Here is a 20004-nt window from a genome sequence, read left to right as displayed (position 1 = left end):
ACAAAGATGATCATCCATAAATGATTAATATATAAATACATTTTGTATATCCATGGACTTGAAAAAACAAAAGATTTTCTATGCCAGTGTTGGCAACATTTCCTTCTTAGTAAATGACATGGCTAAAAGGAAAGAAAGAAAGAAAGAAAGAAAGAAAGAAAGAAAGAAAGAAAGAAGAAATAAAGAGGAAGGCTGAACTCTCGTGGCCATTAAGTATTTGGGAAATGACATTCATGGTGAGCAGTCTATGACTAAAGCTTTGGCTCTGGTCTTTCGGAAGTTCTCCTTTAGCAAAGGAGCCTTCAAGGCGAGACATTGCTCTAGGTGTTATATTTTGGAATTCTGTGCTGAGGGAGCAATATAGGGGAGGGACTATGGCCTCTGTCATGTAATTCACACCCTGGGCTGCCATTAGTGCTTGGGATTGGCCTGGGTAAAAACGGAGATTCAGACAGGTATGGTGTGGTTATCTAAAGAAATCCACATGAAGTCACTTTCTGTCAATAGGCAACAACCAAGGAAATAAATGTGTCCTCTCAGGTGTATAGACAATAGATGAGCAACCCAGTCAGGTATTCAGCGAAGAGATACATCTAGAGAGGTCTGTCAGTTTGGCAGCAGGGTTCCAGAATGTGTGGGATTCGGGAACAAGGAAGAAGTTGTCAGGGCAGAGAAGGAGCTTAGAGATGGGTCACTATATTATTAACTGAAATGGGGTAGAGAGGTGTAGGGGAAATTGACTTTGGAAATCAAGTGTTAAAGCCACCTTTTCAGAACAAGTAAGGGCTTAGCCAGTGACAGCTAAGACTCAGTTCAGAAACATCATTGGCTGGATCCAAGCTCTCATTGGTTTAACCAGAAGGACATCTCTAAGCTGTGTCCCTGATAGAAGCTGTTATGGATGGGGAATACTGATAGACTGGGGAAATTGGGGGAGGGTAATGAGAGAGGGATAATACCATGATTTTGTGATACCACCTCTGTCATCTTTGCTGCTGTCATTATGGGGACCAGCCTGATGCTCTAGCTTTGCCTAAGTTTATCCTAGTGAGGCCCAGCAGAACGAGTCCAAGGACATAAATGGAGCCAAGCAAAAGCTGGTGAGATAATGAATTTGATGGTCCATCTAAAGATGGACACCACCATTTTTTTCAGTCCAATGATGTTTTTCATTTTCCAATTGCCTTTGGACTGTCGTGTAGCAGCAATGTATCTTCATGAGTATTTCCCCCCATAGACTTTCTTTTACAGTCTAATTATTTGTTTAATTCAACAGACATTTGGTGAATACCCACCATGTGCCATAGACTATACTATGCCCCAGAAAATAAATATGAGACTCACATAGTCCTTGCCTATGAAGTGTTTTTTCTTTACACCATGAATGACAGGTTGACTGTAAGCTCTTAGAGGGCAGAGGCCGTCTTTTCTGCTGCCTTTTCTCAAAGTGTATTCTGGGCAATCTATCGATTCTACTCTTTGCCTCATCTACCACTTTTTGTGTTTCCTGAGATAGGGTCTTAGCAGACTTAAATACCTGGCCCAGCACTATAATAAATGCTAATAATTACATAAGACTTATGATATTCTGGACCCTTTCCTAAGATTTTATGTTATTAAATCACAACCAAACAAGGCAGGTACTTTGATTATTCTTGAGTCACAGGGGGTTAAGCAATTTGTTCAAAGTCACAGTTACTAAGTAGGAGCAGTACCTTTTCAGAGACCGAGCACTTCACAATTTGCTATGTTCTATCAGTGGTGAGTAGAAGAAAGGTATAGTCTCTATCACAGGGAAATTTATAATCTGCTTGACAATGATGACGCTAAATTACTGAGACCTATAGTGGATGATAAGAGGTTTGAATGTATGCTGCAGACTATACTGATGTAGAAGTTGAAAGGGGTGATTCAGTAGTAGGGAAAGGTTTATTGGACGGGGTCTTGGAAAGTAAATAGGATCTGGGGAGACAGAAGCGCAGAGAGCGTGCTTAGTGGAATGGAAGGGAGTCATATGTGTGGGAACACAGCTTAGCACCCTCTCTAGACCAGAGCTCAGTACCAGGCACTGGGTCCTGAAGGAGGATGCAGGGAAAGCTAGAATGTAGTTTCTCTTTTTTGCCCTTGAGGACAAAAATGGTTCAGACTGACATCTTTTATTCATGCGGTACTATTTCTGAAAAGCTAAAAGTAACCTTATCAATTTTAAGGGTCTTATCAATTTTAGAAAAGAAAATCGTTTCTGCAGAAATTTCAAAAACTGGTAGGACTATTAAAATTTTTAAATATTTGGGTTTTCAAAAATGTAATCCTGCCCATAATAATCTTAATATTTTTTTTAGTCTCTCTTGATCTGTACAAAATTATTCAACAGTCAGAACCAAAGTAACTACCATCACTGAGAGTATACTTACTTAAAACATTCCAAACTTGATCTCTCCTTTATTTTAAACATAAATAAGAGATAATTAATTGTGTGAAAGGAAGATAAAATCTGTGTTGTGATGATGTCAGAGCATTTAATAAATCAGTTTGATTTACTGAGGGGAAAATAGGCCAAAACTAGTGTTAGAGCATTAAAAAGAAAGAAAGAAAGAGAGAGAGAAAGAAAGAAAGAAACAGAAAGAAAGAAAAGGAACATTTATAAAGTGGATCCCATATGCTAGGATTTCTATTAATTTTTCATGCATTCTCTACTTTAATATTCACAAAAATTCCATGAGAAAGATATTTGTATTCCTATTGTATAGATGAGAAAAGTGAGGTTTGGAAAGGTTATTTTCTCCAAACCACACATATGGTAAGGAGAAAACAGAGACTTGAATCCAGGCTTTCTGCTTCATTGCCCCCATGCTCTTAAGAACCACTTTTGGCATAGTCCCCAAATGCAGTCTGCTGTGACTCATGATGACAAGATGGCTGCCCTCCAGGTCAGCACCGAGATCCCCTTGGGTTCAGCCTCCCACCAGGTCCTCCTCTGCAGTGCAAATATGAGTGTATCAGGGCAGTAAGGGAAGGCTGTGGTGATGTGTGGATGAACTATCCAGCAGACTGGCTATAATTTTCAATAACCCCTTGTATTCTTGGTATTGTACTAAAATGTTTAACTGCTTATTGAAGTTTCAGATAGGAAACCCAGGTCTTTTCCTTCAGCAAGAGCTCTGCCTCCTTATGTGTTGCACCTTCTCATTGAATCTAAGTAAAGCTCATTTCAAGAGGGTACCTGCAGAAACAAACAGGATAAACTGAAAAACACCTCTAATAAGATAGTTAGTTCCTATATGTAGTGAGAACTGGTTGGCTGTGGCCTGTGTCCACGACCCACCACAAGTTGCAGTAGGTTCCCATCATCAGAGATCTGTGAATTCAGAGGTTCTGGAAATTTTGGTGTGTTTCATATGGGCCAAATGTATTTTGAAATCTTGGAGGAAGAATTTGGGACATCTTGGACAATGAGAAATTAGAGATTGATGGCAAAAGAAAAACATAAATTGGGATTAGTCACTAGGACTTCAAAATGGAAGGATCCCCCAGATGAACTTGAGATGATAGTTCTTTCTAAAAGGAACGTCTACTTATAACAAGACATTTCAGCCCCCAAAACAAATAATCCAATTTTAAAAATGGGCAGAAGAAATGAACAGACATCTTTCCAAAGAGGACATCTGGATGACCAACAGACACATGAACATATGCTTGACATCATTCATCATCAGGGAAATGCAAATCAAAATTACAATGAGATATTACCTCACACCAGCCATAATAGTTAAAAAAAAAAAAAAGAAAAGAAACAAGTGTTGGGGAAGATGTGGAGAAAAGGGAAGCCTTGTGCACTGTTGATGGGAAGGCAAACTGGTGCAGCCATGGTGGAAAACAGTATGGAGCTTCCTCAAAAACTTAAAAATAGAACTACCCTATGATCCAGCAATTGCTCTACAAAAATACAAAAACACTAATTCACGGGGAAATATTCACCCCTATGTTTATAGAAGAAGCCCCCAAGTGTCCATCAGTAGAGAAATGAATAAAGAACTTGTGAGGTATATATATATGTGTGTGTGTGTGTGTGTATATATATATATATATAAATATATGATATATAATGTATAAAATACATATAAAAATTTAAAAAAACATAGATATAAAATCAAATAGTACTCAGCCATAAGAAAGAATGAAATCTTGACATTTGAAATGACATGGATGGATCTAGAGAGTATTATGCTGAGTGAAATAAGTCAGTCAGAGAAAGACAAATAACATATAATTTCATATGTGGAATTTAAGAAATAAAACAAACGAGCAAAGGGAAAAAAGAGAGAGAGAGAGACAAACCAAGAAACAGATTCTTAACTCTAGAGAACAAACGAATGGTTATGAGAGGGGAGGTGGGTGGGGGATGGGTGAAATAGGTGACGGGGATGAAGGAGCGCATGTGTCACACTGAGAAGTGTGTGGAAGTGTTGAATTACTACATTGTACACCTGAAACTAATATAATACCGTATGTTAACTGTATTGGAATAAAAATATAAACAAAAATTTAAAAAGACATTTTGGGGGGGATTATTTATTTATTTATTAAAAATGTGTTTTAATCTACATGCACTTCCTTTCTCTTGGGTCTCTGAACGCAGTTTGCCAGAGTCTTTTTTCTATTACAAGATAGAAATTTAAAAAGATCAGGCAGGTGGTAAATATTACCCCCTAATTATTTGCCCTAAGTATCGGTTTCTTTATTAGCAAAATGGAAACAATAGCGATACCTACCTCATATTTTTTTAGAATTAAATTTAAGAATCCATATATAAAGGGGCACCTGGGTGGCTCAGTGGGTTAAGCCACTGCCTTCGGCTCAGGCCATGATCTCAGGGTCTTGGGATCGAGTCCCGCATCAGGCTCTCTGCTCGGCGGGGAGCCTGCTTCCCTCTCTCTCTCTCTCTCTCTCTGCCTGCCTCTCTGCCTACTTGTGATCTCTCTCTGTCAAATAAATAAATAAAATCTTTAAAAAAAAAAAGAATCCATATATAAAGATACTTACTTAGCACACTGCCTTATTGCTTATCACATAGTAAAAAAATTCATAATAAATGAAGTCCTCATTAACAATATTATGTTGTGACCATTAAAAAATGGGTATGTCTTGATCCCTTTAGTAAATGAGATCCAACCTCTAAACCTTAAGTAACTATACCCTGTGTCTCCCTTGCTGTTAAGATCCAGGCTCGGGAACTTAGTGGTCCAGGATCAAGGCTCGTTGTCTATTGTGATTCTGGTAGGAGCTAACTCCCTTGACTGGGGACCAAAGCACAGGGGTTAGCTGAATTTTATATGACAAGTCTGGGGCATTCTGTTTGGTATTCATATATGATGCTCTTAGGCTAGTTTCAAAATTTCTTATTTTGACTTTACTTTTTTCTTTTTAAATTACTCTATCCATGATTATATAACAGTTTGAAACAATTTGGTTATCATAAAATCATCAGTGCTAAATAGCCTGTCTTCTTCTGCATGATATGATTGCCCTTGGAGGACTGAACTGAACTTAAATTGGGGCTTACCTTTGCTTTTCCCATTCTGTGTCAATTTAATCATGAAAAACACCATAAAACCTCCCTTATCTCAGATACTAATTGTAAAGGTTTATTTTCTTTTAACCATGATCTAAGAGCATGTTTTTGCTACTTTATCATAGCTCTAATATTATAAGAAATGGAAAATTCATGCATGCAGATATTGTTTATGAGTATGGGGCAGCTCTAGATGCATTTTTTATGAACATGGAACATTTGGCTTTGCATCTGGTAGTGTGGAGAAAAACAAATCCAGCTCTGCACCCTAGGAGACATCAAGATTACTTTATTATTACAATGGTTTCAATAACTCTAGGAACTTTTCAGGCACCTGGATCTTCATAAATGGTTGAGACCTCACTGATGGCATTTTATTCATAAGATGTTCAGAAGCTAGAGATCATTTGAGCTAGCTGGGTTTCTAAAAACATACGGGAAATAAATGCAAAGAAAGTCTTAGGAACCAAATTTGTACTTTATTTCACTGTTGGTACTCTTTTAAGCAACGAGTCACATCTTGGGAGCTTGTTGGCTGCCATGGAACAGAAGACTTCTCCTTGGAACACATCACTGGTGCCCTTTGTGTTGGTCTCAAGTCACCTTCTTGATTTTAGGGGGGATAAATGTAACCCTTCTGTAGAACTTAATGCATAAACTGATCAATCCAAATGAGTCCTTCATGGTTTTTAAAGTAGCTCATAATTATATCTAACATTTATGCTTTTTAAGTGTCTCTTAGAAATCGCCTGTTTTCAATCTTGGAAAGGCACTCTATTGTTTGAAAGGAATTGGATGGAAAAAGATGACTTGGCTTTTAGTACAAAAGCCATCAGAGAGCCTTTGGGCAGTTCATTTGTGCACTTGTATTTTTTGACACTCACTCAGTAGGTGAACTTACATGGAAGAGAGCCGTGTCTAATAGGACTGTCTGATTCTATTTATTTTTGTTATCATCTTGCAGGGCTCTTTTTGGCATGTGCTCATTTAAGTCGCCAGTCTCCAAAAAACTGGGCAATCTTGTGCAGGTCATTTCAAGTTTGCCTCGGACACTTAAACACTGACATTTTCTCCACACTAATTTGGGTTTTTGCCTTTGAGAACAACTAGAAAGTTAAGGAGAGTTGCCTCTCTTTTAGTAAGTAATTGAAATGTCTTAAGGTTTTGTTTAGTGTTAGTACTATGTATGCGATGTTCACTCATTTACCAAAAAGTGAATTTTGCACATTTTAAATTAGGTCTTAATGTGTGTGTGTGTGTGTGTGTGTGTGTGTGTGTGTGTGTTGTGTTTTTATATGAGCCAAATAATGGAGATTTTATATGTGTTTTTGACTGAGAAGTAGGAGGCAGATAACTGTCTAAGGATTCTAGACTCTGCTTTCTGGAACCCCGAAAGAATACTCTTTGGAAGTATTGGAAGATTTTGATCTTAAGAAGATTAGAAGATTTGGAAGATTCTGATCTTAAAACTTTATTGATAAAATATTTAATCACCAACCCAATATTTACCTATGATCCAATAGCTTTCAAGTTGGCTGAGAGATGCTAGAATGCCCTCCCCAGAATGTATAGGGCTGCATACTTTGGCTCCTTTTATACTCTGACTGCCTTGTTATAAGTGAGTGAATTTATATATGTGCCACTCTAATATTTGAGCTTTTGTGTTATAAATCACAGATAAGGGGCACCTGGATGGTTCAGTCAGTTGAGTGTCCAACTCTTGATTTCAGCTCAGGTCATGATCTCAGGGTGGTGAGGTCAAGTCCCAAGTTAGGCTCTTAGCTCAGCGGGTAGTCTGCTGGAGATTCTCTCTCTCTCCCCCAGTCTGCCCCTCCCCAGCTCATGTTCTCTTTATCTCTCTCTCTAAAATAAATAAATAAATCTTAGGAAAAAAATCACAGAGAAAACTTAAAAAGCTGGAGTGACCATAATGAGATACCACCTCATACCCATTAGGATGGCTGCTACCAAAAAAACAGAAAACAAAGCGATTGGCAAGAATGTGAATAAATTGGAACCTTTGTGCACTGTCAGTGGGTAAAATCATGCAGTTGGAGAACAGTGTAGAGGTTCCTCAAATTTTTAAAATAACATTACCTTATAATCCAGAAATCTTACTTCCTGGCATAAATTTAAAAAAGACTGAAAGAAGAGATTCAGAGATTTGTATGCCCATATTCATAGCAGAATTATTCATGACAGTCAAGACTAAAAGCAGCCCAAGGGTCCATTTGTGGATTAATGAATAAACAGAATGTGGTAGATACATAGAATGGAATATTTTTTAGCCTTTAAAAGGAAGAAAATCCTGAGATGTCTGGGTGGCTCAGTCAGTTAAATGTCTGCCTTCAGCTCTGGTCATGATTCCGGAGTCCCAGGATCAAGCCCCATGTCAGGCTCCCTTGCTCAACGGGGAGTCTGCTTCTGTCTCCTCCGCTCCTTCCCTCTCTCCCTCAAATAAATAAATAAATAAAATCTTTTTTAAAAAGGAAAGAAATTCTAATACAGGCCACAACCTGGATAAACCTGAAAGACAGTATGTTAAGTGAACTGAGTGAGTCACAAACAGAAAAATACCATATGATTCCCAGCTAGGTGGGGTACCCAGAAGAGTCAAATTCATAGAAACAGAAAGTAAAAGGGTGGTTATTAGGAGATAGGGGAAGAAGAGAATCATGGGTTGTTTGATGGATATAGAATTCCAGTTTTCTAAGATAAAAAAGTGCTGGAGAGTGGTTGTACAACGATATGAATGTATGTAACACTACTGAACTGTACCATTAAAAATGGTTAAGATGATAAATGTGCCTTTTATCTCTGCCTTTTATCATAAGTAAAAAAAAAAAAAAAAAAAAAACCAAGGTAAAAGATAAATGCGAGTTTTGACCATTCTTTTCCTGCCTTCAGAGGATTACTTCTACTCACCTCATTCTGGAGACTGTTGGTTTTAATGTATGTTGACACCAGCATGTGAGGAACACAGATCCACACGCCCAGCTCTCCCTTCAAGGAAGGACTTGGCCCAGTCGTAACAAGTGTGGGTCAGCGTAAGATCCAACTGTCAGCTGCTAGAGGAGGTGACATCCTGCCTAGGTCAGCCTGCATCAGTGACTGAGCTTGATAAGGAGGATGAAACTCTGGCCCTTTGAGCCTGACATGGGACATCTCATGGTCATCCATCATTCTGCACTTTCCCATCAGGGTAGCTGAGGCTTTGTCAGGGCTTCATTGAGGTTCTACGTTCTCAGCCCAAACCTACTTCCACATCCTTCCCCATATAGTTGTGGACTCACAATAAAATTTTTGTGGCCAGGCTCCATCTTAGTATCTGATTCTGGAAAACAGAAATGGTGACATAGCTCAAGAAATTATCAAAACAAATGTAACCAGGTTCTCTAATGTCCTAGAAAGAATGAACTGATTTTTAAGTTACTTAGTGAAATGCTGAATGCCATTGCATTGGAAAAATAAAACAAGTTAGAGTTCTGAATAAGTAGATTAAGGCCTTTTTGGATTAAGAAACACACACATAAGGGCGCCTGGGTGGTTCAGTGGTTAAAGCCTCTGCCTTTGACTCAGGTCATGATCTCAGGGTCCTGGGATCGAGCCCCACATCGGGCTCTCTGCTCAGCAGGGAGTCTGCTTCCTCCTCTCTCTCTCTGCCTGCCTCTCTGCCTACTTGTGATCTCTATCTGTCAAAAGAATAAATAAAATCTTAAAAAAAAAAGAAAGAAAGAAGATATTTAAAAAAATAAAGAAAGAAAGAAACACATACACAAGAACTGAACTCACATTAAAAATGATTGGTATTAAGGAGAACACATGTGATGATGAGCACTGGGTGTTATTCGCAACTAATGAATCATTGAGCACTACATCAAAAACTAATGATAGTTAATTTATGCTGGCTAATTTAACATAATAATAAAAAATAAAATAAAATCTTAAAAAATAAAAAAATACATATATCCTTCATTAAAAAAAAATCATGCCACAGAATGAATAGAAACTTTTGCTGTAAAATTTGTAGTGTTTGTAATGCAGGTAAACCTATTTTATATAAGGGAGGTATGATTTGTATGTTTGTATGCTTCCCCTAGGAACATCCTTTCCTACTGTGAATGAAGACAGCAATCTAAAAGAGCTTACAAGAAGAAAAACCATGCATAAACATCCTAAGACAATAGTTTAATCCATCATCAGACCTGTTCTATAGTTATATGGAAATTGAGATAAAATGTGCTAATAGGCCAACATGGGAGCTTCCAGGTAACTGAATAGTTACCTTTTAAAGATAGATATTCTCTTTTGAGTAATTATAGTTGTGTCTCTGATTCTTCTGCCTGTCCCTGTGAAAGCTTTTGGAATCTTCAAATTTCCCTGAAGAATTCTGCACATCTGAGGAATCTTTCCAATCATCACAGTCTCTATCAATATGTTTTGTGCTTGTGTATTTTGAGGTTGTATTTACATGCAAAAGAGAATTAAGGAAATTATAATACGATTTAATTCCTACCTTATTTTGGCTTTTACTGTATCTGGATATTAGGGAATCTTTCGCATGTAGAACATTCTTTAACATAAATATGTTTAAAACCTTCAAAACAGGCAGAAGTTAGTTGTTGGTGATTATGGAAAGAAGAAGACAAATGGAAATGTGAAATAATTTATAACACCAGGGGCGCCTGGGTGGCTCAGTGGGTTAAGCCGCTGCCTTCGGCTCAGGTCATGATCTCAGGGTCCTGGGATCGAGTCCCGCATCGGGCTCTCTGCTCGGCAGGGAGCCTGCTTCCTCCTCTCTCTCTGCCTGCCTCTCTGACTACTTGTAATCTCTCTCTGTCAAATAAATAAATAAAATCTTTAAAAAAAAATTTATAACACCAAATTAATTATATTTCCATCTGGCTTTTGAGTGAGATAAAAATAAATTAAGTCTCCCAGGTTTTTCTAAACTTTGATGATGATAGTTAATATTTATTGAATACTTTCAATGTGTCATGTGTACTTTACTATGATTATCTCAGTATTTCCTCAACACAACCTGCAAAGAAGGAATTATTAGAATACTAATTTTTACAATAAGGAAATACAAAATATAGGCATTGAGACAAGTTATCTAAACTTAAGGGTGGAAGGAAGGAAGGGAGGAAGTGAAAGAAACAGGAGGGACCCCAAGTGACTTGCTTGAGAGCTCATAATGTCCCTGCCTATTCCATGTGGATGTAATCAGCCAGTTCACCAATTAACTGTTTAATTGATGGTTACGTTGTAGGAACTGGTGGTTTAAATTTTTTAAAATTTTTTAAAGATTTTATTTATTTATTTGACACAGAGAGAGAGATCGCAAGTAGGCAGTGAAAGAGGGGGAAGCAGGCTCCTTGCTGAGCAGAGAGCCCGATGTGGAGCTCAATCCCAGGACCCTGAGATCAGGACCTGAGCCGAAGGAAGAGGCTTAACCCACTGAGCCACCCAGGCACCCTGGAACTGGTGGTTTAATTAAATGTTCTGAATCACGAAATTGTGTTACTTAGGACTGACAGATGTTAGTCAGAAAATGACAAGACTCTTCAATCAAGTTTTAAGATTTTTTTCTATTAAAAATGTATTTTGCAACCTTATTTAAGGAAAAAAAATATCCAGACAAGTTATAATGAATGAATAGTTCGTTGGATGACTCACCTAAAGGAGAGAATGGTGGGACATCAAATACTCTATCTGATAATCTAATCTCATTTACTAGGGATATAATGGTTCTAATTTCCTGGACTTTGAAGTTTACCCAACACAAGTCTCATTGCCAGAAACATCATTGTGGCACGCAGAAATGGCAGATGTGTGCCATATGTCTTGTTTGTCTTCCCTGCTATGTCTGTAGCAGACAGTACTAATAGATTCCAGAACCCACAGAGCCCAGATGTGGCCGGAATCAATTTCAGCAGGGTCCACATTGCAGTCATTACCAGATGACTGGACTAAAACCTTTCAGTGGGAACAAAACGTTTTTTAGTCTATAACACATCAGAGGCTAGAGGGAAGAAATTCAGGTGCAGCTCTTTGGAACCATTATAATCAGTGATTTTTGTTCAACTCCCTGAACAGTCCCAGTCTTCTTCCAAAATTTCTAATCAGGCTTTGTAGCATTAAAGAAGAGAGGTTTTAGGACAAGGACTATTATTCTCCCCTCTTCTTTTGAGTCCTTATTAAGTAACTGAATGGTTAAAATGATAATACAACCTCACTTAGATTGATAAGAGCTTAATGGTCTTTGGGTGAATAAATGTGCAATATTAAAGAATCTTTATTTTCTCCATTTATGTTTTATAAACATTTATGTACCGGACATGTGTTAGATGATTTTAGAATCACGTGCTCTTGAAAACATGCTAAGTGCAATGTTGGTTACTTCGTAGTGCTCAACAGGCTAAAGGGAATAGTTATTTTAGGACAAACATTTTGGCAAACCTCAGATAACAACTCATTGGATGTCCCTTTGCTTATGAGTAGGAATGAACTGTGGCTTACAACTAAATAGAAATAAATGTTCTCAGCAGGGAAGAGTCATTACCAATTTAATGAACCAGAGTTCTGTTTATAGCTCTATGAAGGATCATAATGTGTAAATTTAAATAAAACACCATGGCTTTGGTTTTAAGTGTTAATATGTGAAATATTACTTTCTTCCTAATTTTAACAGTAAAATCTGTAAAAATTTGAACATGTCTATCAACTTCATTGACAGGCAACACACAATGAAAGACCCCAATACAAATGCAAACAGGACTCTTACTAACATTGCAGGTTCTCAGGTCCACGTTGGTCAGTTATGTTCTGTCTATTACAGGGCTGGTGGCTTTCATCAGCAAATTATATTTAAATATATATTTATATGCACTTGAATAAGACATGTCTTTTCTTTAAGTTGTAAGCCAAAGCAATGAAAATGTCCTTTTTATTCCATTGGACATATTTAATGTGGGGATAATAACTGGAAATATATTGAAAAACTTCTTCTTGAAGTTCCTTCTCTAGGATTCTTTGGCTACATTAATCCTCTTTACTTATGTCTCTGGCATTTTCCATTGACTAAACTCCTGGCATGTGGGGACATGTTGACCTTGTTCACTGTTGTCTTCTGAGGGTCTTTTTGCATGCCTGGTCCATTCTTGGTGCTCAGGGAGTATTTGTTAATGAATAAATGGCTTTGTGAAAAGTATCACAATTCAACAAAAGTTCTTGGGTTAGGACTTTTTTCCCCATAATTAATAAGTTTAAATTCTTCAACAACTGGTTGGTTTAAGTTTTTTTTAATCAGTAAATTCAGTTGTCTGGTTTCTGAGGCAGATCTACTTTAGATGAACTGAGATAGTCATTTTGATACTCGAATCCAAGAACTTCTGGGGATGGAAAAGATTTTCCAAGCGGTCCATAAACAAAAACATTTTAAAAGAATCAATATTTAGATCTTCAATTTCCACATATGCTTTTTTTCCTAAAATCAGTTTTTCTGAGAACACACATGCAAACCACCTTCACTACTGTTAATGTGTTCCTTCCATTTTATGAAAGAAAGGCATGTTTCTCACTCAGTATAGATCTTACTATGGTGTGTTGCCTGGAATAGAGAAATTCAAGTGACCATAAAACTTATCATCCAAACAAAGACGTTTCCTGCGAGTGAAAGTAGGCTCTATAAACAATTAACTTGGGACAATATAATATTGACAAAGGTCGGGGGTTTTTTAGTTGCATAAATTTAATTGAATTTTATTTTTAAAAGATTTTATTTATTTATTTGAGAGATAGAGAGAGAGCATGAGAGGGGAGGTCAGAGGGAGAAGAAGACTTCCCATGGAGCTGGGATCCAGATGCGAGACTTGATCCCAGGACTCCGGGATCATGACCTGAGCTGAAGGCAGTCGCCCAACCAGATAACATTGTTGTAATTCCTCTCTCCCATTCTGCATATACTGGGTTTAAAAAAAAAAAAAAAAAAAAAAAAGAAGGAGAAGAAGAAGAAGCATCTTTCAGTGAATGAGTAGCAGGTGAATTAATAATTGCTTGCTAAATGTTGGTAAAATCTTTAAGGTTCTTCCCAGATATCGATAAAGTAAATGAATCTGAGAGCTAGTGATTTCCAAAAGTTGGGTAAAATAAAAAAAGAAGCACTTACAGAATCATCAGCCTGATGGATCAAAAGCGATACACAAAAATGCTTATAGCAGGATTATTCATAATAGCCCAAAGAGAAATTAACCCACATCTTCATCCACAGTAGAAGGGATAAGTAAATTATGATAGAGTCATACAGGGGAATTGTACACATCAATAAAAAGAACAATCTATGTCTTCATATAACAACATGACTGACTTTCACAGACACAATTTAAGTGAGTACATACTCTATGATTTCATTTTTATGAATTTCATATGGACTTAAAGATTAAAATCATGCTGACTTTGAGTGGGTTGCGTCAGAGCAAAAGGGAGACCTCAAGAGAGGTGAAAATTTTCTCTATCTTGATCTGAGTAGTGTTTGCATGGGTCTATTTCTATTAAAATTTGCTTAAGGTGTACACTTGAGATTTGTAATCTTAGTGAAGTTATAGATTACTGAAAGAGAAAAATTGACTGATTTAATCAATAAACGTCTGCTTATGTGCAATGCTAGATGCTGGTGATATAATAATGAACAAGATCTCAAGAAGCTTAAATATAAGATAACCATATCCTAGCTAAGTTGTTGCTTTGCCATTATTATTAACACCTACCAGTCTTCCCCAAAATATCCTGGTTTGGGTGATAAATTATACTATTGCCCTATGTTCCAGTGATCATTCACTATGTAACAAATTACCCCCAAACCTTGGTGGCTTGAAAGAACAGTAATTTTAACATAGTGCACAATATCGTGGGTAAGGAATTCAAGGACGCCTCTTTTGGAGCAATTCTTCTACCTCTTGAATGCAGTCAGCTGGTGGTACTCAACTCCCAGGTTCTTCTGGGGGGCTTACTCTCCTCATAGACTCTGGGACTTGGGTAAAGATAGCTGGAAGACCCAGGTCTTCTGAGACTGTTGACAGGAGCGCCCCCAAGTGGCTTCCCCAGATGGTGGTCTCAGGGTAGTCAGACCTCCAGTTTGGTGTCAGGCCATGGGAGACACATGCCCTTTTATGATCTAGCCTTGGAATCACAGTTTCTCTCCCAACTCACTCTGCTCAGGTTCAAGACAAGGGAATATAGACTCCTCTCCAGAGGGAGGAATGTTAAAGAATTTGCAGCCATTTAACAAAACAAAACAAAACACAAGAGCAGATCCAGAGATACTTTTGCCAATTCTACATTCTCAGTATCTTCTGCACCCTGTTCTTCCCCATCCTCGTGCAACTTTGTTAGCTTGGATTCTCACAACTGCACATCTGGATCATTAGATAATACTCTTAATTGATCTCTTGTTCCTAGTTTTAGTCCCTTCATTTTATATTGCTGGTTGCTAACTAATGCCAGGCTCTGCATCTGTCAAGCTTTTGTTTAAAAAAAAAAAAAAAAAAGTAACAAAGCCCTCTTTATGTACTAAAATCTAAACTCCTTTGCCTGCCATTCAAAGCCCTTTATCACCTAAAGCTAACATAACTTCCCAAACTTATCTTCCATAGCCTCTTTTGTGTGCATTAATGTTCAGCCAAGTCCCCTTACTTTGTTTCCTTTCTGGACCCCACTGTTCACAGCCTCAGTGAGTGAACTCAGAATTTTTTCTGTCTGAAATATATGTCCTCATTGCTCTTCCCTACCACTCTTAACCTTCATCCTGGCCCAAATCTAACTGTTCTGCAAGGTCTTCATGAAATGCTTTCTCCAGCATATTTGTTCAACAACCATTGATGGCAAACCCAATTGTCAGGCTCTGTTTTAGGCCCTGGAAACACATGGAGTGGGGGGACAGGCAGACAAGATCCCCATTCCCGGAGAGCTTACAAGTATTTGGAAGTAATCTGTCCCTTGATGTCTCAAGAAAATCCACTGGTCCTTTTTTTTTTTTTTTTTTAAGATTTTTTTATTTATTCATCTGAGAAAGAGTGAGAGAATGAGCGGAAGGGAGAAGGAGAGAGAGACAGAGACTCCCCGCCTGAGCAGGACCTCAACATGGGGCTTAATCCCAGACCTTGAGATCATGACCTACCAAAGACAGATGCTTAACTGCCTGAGTCACCCAGGCGTTCCTCCATTGGTCCTTTTCTTATGCTACTTTTAGAGTGTCGGTGGAGTAGCTAAACCACTATCATCCTGAAACTGTGACCTTGAGAAAGTTTCTGATCTTCTTTGGGCTTCAGTTTTCTTTTCTGTGAAGTGGGGATAATGGTAGTTCTATCACATAGCTGCTGTAAAATTCAAACATGTTATTAAATACAAAACACTTAGAATCGAGTTTGAGAAACTGTAGAACTTAAATAAGCTTTAGTAATTACTATCGTTGTTATCACCACCATCATTCTCAGCTGAATGTGTTTTTTCTTCCTCCTCTGCCCCTCCATTAGATTATAAATGTATTATTTATTATTACTATATTATTATTTTTGGAGCTGGGTAATAGACTTTATATATTTGTGGTGTTTTGGAAACACTGTGAGCTTTTAAGTCAGGCAGGAATGTTTGAGTCCAGCTCTGTATCTCATTAATTGTGAGCCTTGGGCAGTTTACCTTTCTGTACAATATTTTTCCTTTAAATTCTGAATAATAACGTCCAACAGAGTTGTCATAGCAATTTAATGCGGCAATATTTATTAATTGTCTAGCTTCATGTCTGATACCTAGTATGTGCCCCCCAAATGATAATGTTGATAATGATGGTGATGATAAGCATAATGATGGTGATAAAATTTTTTTTTTTTGGTGATAAAATTATAAGTCTGACAATTCCTAGAACCTCTCCCTCTCTCTCTTTTTAGAGACTTCATTTATATATTAGAGAAAGAGAGAGCATGAAAACTGGGTGAGGGACAGGGGGAGAACCCGACTCCCCACTGGCGGGGAGCCAGACATGGGCATCAATCCTGGGACTCTGGAATCATGACCTGAGCCACCCAAGCACCCCTAGACCCCCCTCTTCTTACTGTGGTACCTCATTTAGTAATATCCTTTTGAACATTCTAAGGTCTTTATAAGTATCATTTGCTCTAATTAAGCTTATACTCTGTTTAATTAATCTTCTTTTATCATTTACTGTAAATAGATATCTTTAAATTTCAGCCCATATAGATTTGCCTCGTCTTTTAAAATAATTACATAGCATTTTTTATATATGTGTGTCATAATTTATTTAATCAGTTTCTTATAAATGAATATTCAAGTGTTTCCAATTTTCCCCATTATACACCACACTATAATCAAATGGAAATTATATATACACATTTACCCCTTATCTTATTATTTCTTTAAGATAAATGATTTGAAGTAATATTGCTTGGATAAAAGAAATACGCTTATATATTTTATGCATACTGATAGATTACCCTCCTGGCTGGTTGCGCCTACCCTTACTCTTACCAATGGGCACCATTCCTATTGACACATCTTTTCCAGCACTAAACTTCCATCAAGACTTCGCATCTTTCTCAAGATTTATTTTTTCATCTATCCTTTTAACCTATCAAAATATCCCTAGTAACACAGCCTTTAAAAAAAATGTATGTGATTTTATTTCCTGTAAACTGATGGACTTCTTGAAGGAAAAGAAACCTTCATTCATTTTGGTAGTGTCCATTAGTCAGCAGCCCATTCTATTGGAATCTAGAACAGGCAGTTCACTTTCCTTAGCAACTCTTCCTGCTTTAAAGCAGATCCAAGCCTTAAACAAAGTTATCTGTTTACTTGTTCACAAGTGGTTGGAGTTGGAGACAGAGATGGTTTCAAGTAGCTAGAAATGAAGATTTACATTTACAATTTCCTTTCCTTTCAACTGTAACTTTTTTTTTTTAATTTCCTGTTGGCATTTTCAGAGTTGTTAGGTCCGTAATCAAAGGAGCGAGACTGATACAAAGTGAAGGTCAAGCCAAGCTTTATTTTGCGCCAAGTATCGAGAATCAAACCGACTGGTTGGGGCTGTCTCTTACAGAGAGGGCGACCCCTCCCTGCCTTACTGACTAACTTTTAAAGGGCAAGGGCCATGTGGTTGAGCCTGGCCACGCACAGGTGGCCAATGAGACTGTAACACACAGAGAAAGCTGCACAGTCATGCTAGGTCACACACAGGTGACCAACTGAATCACAATTTACCCTATAGTAGATACTTGAACTAACCTATCACCTTGGTCAGAATTGGTGCCCAAAAGGCAGGGCCCACACTCCTTGGTAACTAGGGAGACACTATGCATGCCCCACTGATTGGATGTCTCCACCTGGCCTGAACTGCCCCTGTATTTGGGCTCTGTTACCTGGGACTGGTTTCCCAGACTTGCTTTTAAGTAAGTCCCCTGGAGTGGGCCGGGGCGGGGGGTGGGGGGTTGGGGGGAGCGGGCAGGGTCAGTTTAAGTTTTACTGCATAAACAACAAAATCACGGTTTAACCGGATGGAATCACTCTGGCTAAATAGGCCCTTACAAGAGTATGATAGATTTAAAGCAGGAAATGCTGTGCCCACAGCTAAAAAGGTTAGAGGTGGGATACGGAGGGAAGTCTGAGAGGTTGCCAGCAAGCAGGGAGGTGACTCCCAGCAAACTGTCCCACTATACCTCTCCTTACTGTGCCTTACCGTCTCCCACAACTGGAGAAGCCCTCTGCCCAGTCATCCTTGCACAAAAGACTTAGGCAGGGGTGAGGGGTGGTTCCAAGTGAGAGAAGCTGGCTGGCTGGCTGTTACTGCTGGAAATGGGGTGGAGGCACGCACATATTTTAGTATTTTAGTACATGCTGCCCTTCAAATGACAGAGGTATAGTCCACAATGTAGAAGACAGTACAAGAACTAGAAAGTTTAGGGGTATCCTGGGTGGCTCAGTGGGTTAAGCCTCTGCCTTCAGCTCCGGTCATGATCTCAATGTCCTGGGATCAAACCCCACATTGGGCTCTCTGCTCAGTGGAGATCCTGCTTCCCTCTTCTTTGCCTGCCTCTCTGCCTACTTGTGATCTCTCTTTCTCTCTGGCAAAATAAATAAATAAAATCTTAAAAAAAAGAAAAAGAACTAGAAAGTTTCCATATGAAAAGAATGAAAAGTTAAAAACAAAAAACCAAAATCCTCACTGGATTCTAAAGCAATTGTACGCTACTTTAAATGAGTTCAGATCTCATTATCCCAAAGAATGGCATCTTAACCAATAATGATGGAGCTTAACATTTATATACAGTGCAGAGTTGCAACCGGAGGCCCTGAGCTACATTCAGCCTCCAGATACGATTTGTTTGGCTCATGCAGCATTGGCCAGATAATGTTTATAAAAGTTTTTAGTGCTTACTCAGATTTAAAATCACAGAAAGACTGGCGATTCACCAAATGACTTCTGCTTCTTCCTGGGCACACAGCTGGATTCATTTCTCAGGCTTCATTGCAGTATGTAGGTCTACGTCACTGAGGGTTTTTTGTTTTGTTTTGTTTTTTTAAATTTTTTGAAAATTTTATTTATTCATCTGACAGAGAAAGGGAGTATAAGTTAGGGGAATGGCAGGTAGAGGGAAAGGAGAAAGCAGGCTCCCTGCTGAGCAGAGAGTCTGACATGGGGTTCTATCCCAGGACCCTGGGATCAAGAACCTGAGCCAAAGGCAGATGCTTAACCGACTGAACCACCATGGTGCCCCATGTCATTGAGTTTTAGTCAGTGAGATGTGAATGAAAGTTATGGGCACCTTCTCTGTGTCTGGCCCATAAAAACCAACCATGAATGAGCAATTCTCTCAGCTCTTTATTCTTCCAATAGCAACCTAGTTGTCTGTTTCCCTGAATGATGGTATGGAGCAGAGTCTCCTTTCCCACCCTTTGCCCTCCCCACAACCCGGAGCCAATGTAGAACAAGATTTTGTGAGCAAGAAACAATCTCTGTTCTGTTTGATCCAGTCAGTGGGTATGTTGAGGTCCATCTGGTACAACAGTTAGTTGACTCCAATTAATGTGTTCTGTAATAAGGATCACAAAATCTCTAGTGTGTTGTGACCCACTCCATATTAACTCTTAAAAACAATCCTAATGTGTCACCCATTTTTGTGAGGCTTTCTTAGGTACCTACAATTTGTGACTCTTTGTATGGTGTTCTATAGTTTATTGGGTATGCCTACGTTCATCATCTCTTGAATCCTTCAACAACTGTTTGAGTTGTTGGCAAACTAGAAAACATCATTCCTTCTTCAGTGAGATCAGTTTCATTTGAGTAAACAACTGTTGAGTGCCTACCATAAACCAGGCACTGTGCTGGACCCAGGGGATGCAAAGATGACATATGAAGCATCAAA

The sequence above is a fragment of the Mustela putorius genome, unplaced genomic scaffold, assembly GCF_011764305.1.
Source record: "Mustela putorius furo isolate JIRA1106 unplaced genomic scaffold, ASM1176430v1.1 tig00000151_pilon_pilon_pilon, whole genome shotgun sequence".
Classification (NCBI taxonomy): domain Eukaryota; kingdom Metazoa; phylum Chordata; class Mammalia; order Carnivora; family Mustelidae; genus Mustela; species Mustela putorius.
This window is presented reverse-complemented; position numbering follows the sequence as displayed.